A 4,852-nucleotide genomic window follows, 5' to 3' on the forward strand; every position below is an offset into this window, starting at 1 on the left:
ATGGAACTCCTTTCCTCTGCTATACTTTTCCATGCATCGAAACAAAAACATAGAAAAAGACTGAATGTTATCAATCTGATTAATCCAATGATGAAGGGTTTCTTCTCTATCGAAAGTACACCATCTGCATTTTGAATTAAATACATCTCTGAAAAATGTTCAAAACAAAACTTCTGGATCGAAAATGATCGAACATGCTTCTCTGTTTTGTTTTCGTGTGAATATTTTCGGCGGGAACATATCGAATGTTTTATTTTTCATATCTAACGTTCGAATTAGATATTCGAATAAAAACATTCGAAACTACACAGAAAGAAAGAAGCAAGGCGGAAGTAAGTTTTAAAACAAAAACAACAAGAAATTTATCTCAGGACAATTTTTTTGAGTCGACAATAAATTAGTTATCACATGACTTCTCGTGCAATACTCGATATTTTACTCGTTCCGAGATTTTACCGATATACCGATAAAATATTACAGAAAAATCTCGGAACTCGTAAAATATTTCTCGTATTGCACTCAAAGTCATGCGATAACTAGTACGTATTTTCAACACTTTCTCTCCTTGAGGTCAGATCTCTGATCTTCACCATATATATCTAGACTTTGTTATAAAATCAAAAACTTGGTACTGGAAAACTCAAAATTAGATAAGTTTGGGATTCGCAATTTCCCAAACTTGTGATTTTGGGTTTAACTTTAATTAAACCCTTTTAAAACATTAAAAAATTCTCTCCAAGACCTCAAATACAAAAAATCTGAAAATATATCACCTAGAAAGTTTAGATTGGAAATATCGATTTCACATTTGTGAAAATCCACAAGTAGAAATTGGGTAAAAACTGTTCAGATTGTATTCAAATCATAACTTTATAAGGGTGTATTCGATCAGTGCGTAACACAAAGCTAAAGGTGAGGCGTCCCGCAAGGGCGACCTCGTTCGTTCGCAATGGACTTGCGTCGCAAGGGCTCAGTGGAATCGTCAGTCGCCGTGCGGCCGTTCAATCGGTACCACGTCGTTGTTCCGCTGTTGTGACAAAGTGCCGGGATTCTCGTTGTTCCGCTGTTGTGACAAAGTGCCGGGATTCTCAAAGTAGCGCAAGTACATGACAGAATGAATGGGAGCTATCGTGCCAATGCTCACGAATGATCGAATACATTTGAGAATTTATCAAATACAAATCATATTTAGTAGGGTATTTGAGTTTCCCAATTGTGTTATACAGAATCACAAACTCAATCTTTGTGTTTAGCATTGTTAATAACCATTTTCCGTAATGTGAAATAACCTTTAACAAGTTTGGGAAACCAAGTTACCCAACCCTATTCCGGATCTGGTTTTAAGCTTTGCCATATTGGAATTCACAACCTACGTACAAGCTGCACTATCCCAAGTTTGGGGCTGTTTGGGAAATACATCATTTTCCGGATCCGGAAATACGTATTTCCCAAACATTGGAATTTGAAGATTTTTTCCTGTGATACAAGCTTGGTAAGAATGTAATGATTCGGGAAACTGGTCTTGTTGTTAAAACTTATCTTTTTTGGCTGGGAGCAAGTCCTGATGGTCTGTTAATAGACAGTTCATGTGATAAACTAGCCTGGATATCCAGCCCGTAAACTTTTTTCTTGATTTTGATATTTCTTATGTTTACAGTCTGGTTTACCTAGATCGTCTGCATTCTCATCTGAGGATGATTATGCGGATATTCTGATTGGTTGGTCCAAGCGAATCAGAGATCTGAATGGTGGCGCGCGTACAAGAAATTATGCGAGCCAACTTGAAGTGTTCGCCTATATAGATGGATGGAACGCACAGGCGATCAGCAAGGCGCGTACTACAGAAAAATCTGAAAATATATCACCTAGAAAGTTTAGATTGGAAATATCGATTTCACATTTGTGAAAATCCACAAGTAGAAATTGGGTAAAAACTGTTCAGATTGTATTCAAATCATAACTTTATAAGGGTGTATTCGATCAGTGCGTAACACAAAGCTAAAGGTGAGGCGTCCCGCAAGGGCGACCTCGTTCGTTCGCAATGGACTTGCGTCGCAAGGGCTCAGTGGAATCGTCAGTCGCCGTGCGGCCGTTCAATCGGTACCACGTCGTTGTTCCGCTGTTGTGACAAAGTGCCGGGATTCTCAAAGTAGCGCAAGTACATGACAGAATGAATGGGAGCTATCGTGCCAATGCTCACGAATGATCGAATACATTTGAGAATTTATCAAATACAAATCATATTTAGTAGGGTATTTGAGTTTCCCAATTGTGTTATACAGAATCACAAACTCAATCTTTGTGTTTAGCATTGTTAATAACCATTTTCCGATGTGAAATACCTTAACAAGTTTGGGAAACCAAGTACCCCCCTATTCGGATCTGGTTTAAGCTTTGCCCTATTGGAATTCACAACCCACGTAAAGCTGCTATCCAAGTTTGGGGCTGTTTGGGAAATACATCATTTTCCGGATCCGGAAATACGTATTTCCCAAACATTGGAATTTGAAGATTTTTTCCTGTGATACAAGCTTGGTAAGAATGTAATGATTCGGGAAACTGGTCTTGTTGTTAAACCTTATCTTTTTTGGCTGGGAGCAAGTCCTGATGGTCTGTTAATAGACAGTTCATGTGATAAACTAGCCTGGATATCCAGCCCGTAAACTTTTTTCTTGATTTTGATATTTGCGGAACGACCGTTTTGAGGGCGCGAAGCGCCCGAAAGGGAGTGTAGCATCCTTTCTCTAGATCTGGGCGTGTGGCGTAAAAAATTTGTATATGCACGAAATTTTCAAAAAAAATCGTCCGGTGACATATCGACTTTGCTTCGTGTTGGATGTGGTTAAAATTAGTTTAGCACTATTTGAAGTATTTGTTTCATAAATTACTTATTTTAATAGAATATAATCGATGTTTTGAGTATTATAATGTAAGATCTTTTATGAAAATGCAACTTTTGTACAAATAATAGTAATAGTACCAAAACTTTATCTCCTTTGCTTTTTTCCCGCTTCTTCCAGATGTCTGGGCCCAGTCTTTTTTTCTGCGTTTCATTTTCAAAACAACAAAGATGGCCCTGAAAACCAACGAATCTCTTCGATTTTTGAGGTGCATGCATTATTAACTTTTAGACTGATTATGGCCCATTGAAAGGTAAATCTTCATTTTTTTTCACCTTTATAGTTTCAACTACCTTTGGAATGTTACATTAGTACTTTTTCTTTGTGATGACTTTTTTGTATTAAATTGGATTTCATCTTGCACAAAACAAAATGTTTTTTTCTCGGCCATGTGTTTCATGGATATCATATGGCCATGTTTTCTTTCCACAGGCTTATTTTTATTCATATGGGTCGTGCGTTTATTCCATTTTACTCTAACTATAATTATTTTCATCTCTTTTGTCTTCAGGGTTCAGGTGAAAAGGAGCTTGATTGATGTGATGGGTGACTTTTACCGATCGGCCGACTGGTAGTCAGAGAATCTGCCGTATACTATATTCACTTTTTGATTTGAATGATAGCGCTGCGATCTACTTTTTCCACCATCAGATTTTCAAAGGCAAAAAGTAGTTGAGCTCCAGCTCCTGGACTAGCCGACTGGCTGAATCAGCAGTGTTTCAGAGTTTTGGTGGATGAACGTGCACAACAAAGAAGCAGCATAAAACCAAAATATACATAGCATTATGACTGTATGAACAGATTGTGATTGATGGAGAATAATAAAATGGTCCTGCTGAATATAAATTGTGCCAGTTCCATGTTATTCCGTGCAATGTTTACGAGACAAAAGAGAAGACTGTACTGGTAAGCAGAATCAAAATGATAATTACTAGTTGCTATTTTCGTCATTGAAGATTTGTGATCAATATTTATTCGATAATGGAATCATTTTGATTTGGCTTGATTGATTGTTGATTCCATTATCGCTTGCTTGACTCTCGAGAGGTTTTTGTTTAACATTGGAGCTTGATCATCATCAATTAGAATAATGCTGATTTATATTTGTACGATAAAGTGATAACAAAAGCATGATTGATGACTTTAGCCCAAAAGACAACTTAAATGATAAAAGTACCTATATGTTACTTTTGCTGCTAGCTCGAATATATTTTCAAACAAGATATCTTTCACAAAAAAGTGTTTTTTACTGGCGAATCAACTTATATTTTTATAAACTCTTTGACGTGAGATTGTAGATAACGCTTGTTATTTTATTCTGCAAGGCAAGGTTCTAGAAAAAATTAGTTAGGACTGGTTTGGATTGATTTTATAAATGAAACATTGGGAACATCTTTTTGCCGAACACACAATCAGTTAGGAACATTTGGCGAGTTCCTGTACGTGGCCGCAATCAAAAAAATCATAACCGCACTCATAAAAAATTACGTTTGCGTCTTTTTTTACCGTTTTTTGCCTAGACGATATAGCAAACATAGTAATTATAAGCAGACTGTGCCTTTAATTGGCTGTAAAAAATCTTTGCGCTGGTAGAAATTTCTCCAACTTTCAACAATGATAGAACACACCTATTTAAACAAAATTAACCAGCGCATTTCTTATCTTTCTACTTTTTCATCTTCAATGAAGCTCTCAAAGTCAAATAGAATTAAGCACATAAGATATTCTTATAATTGCGAAATGTTGTTTGTGCTTTCGCTACGGTGGAGTGCATGATGTAACTCGCGCGGCAACAAGCTCGCCTTCTGTTGGCTGATCATATTGGGTGTTTTGGCGTTACCACCCTCAGTCAGGCACATCCTGGCAAATGAACGGGGTGAGCATTTGCATGGGGTATTCGTCACCCAGTGTAAATGAGATAGGACGTCTCAGGCTAAAAGCGTGAAAATGAA

This window comes from Clytia hemisphaerica, unplaced genomic scaffold (genome assembly GCF_902728285.1).
Source record: "Clytia hemisphaerica strain Z4C2 unplaced genomic scaffold, Clytia hemisphaerica genome assembly, whole genome shotgun sequence".
Lineage (NCBI taxonomy): Eukaryota > Metazoa > Cnidaria > Hydrozoa > Leptothecata > Clytiidae > Clytia > Clytia hemisphaerica.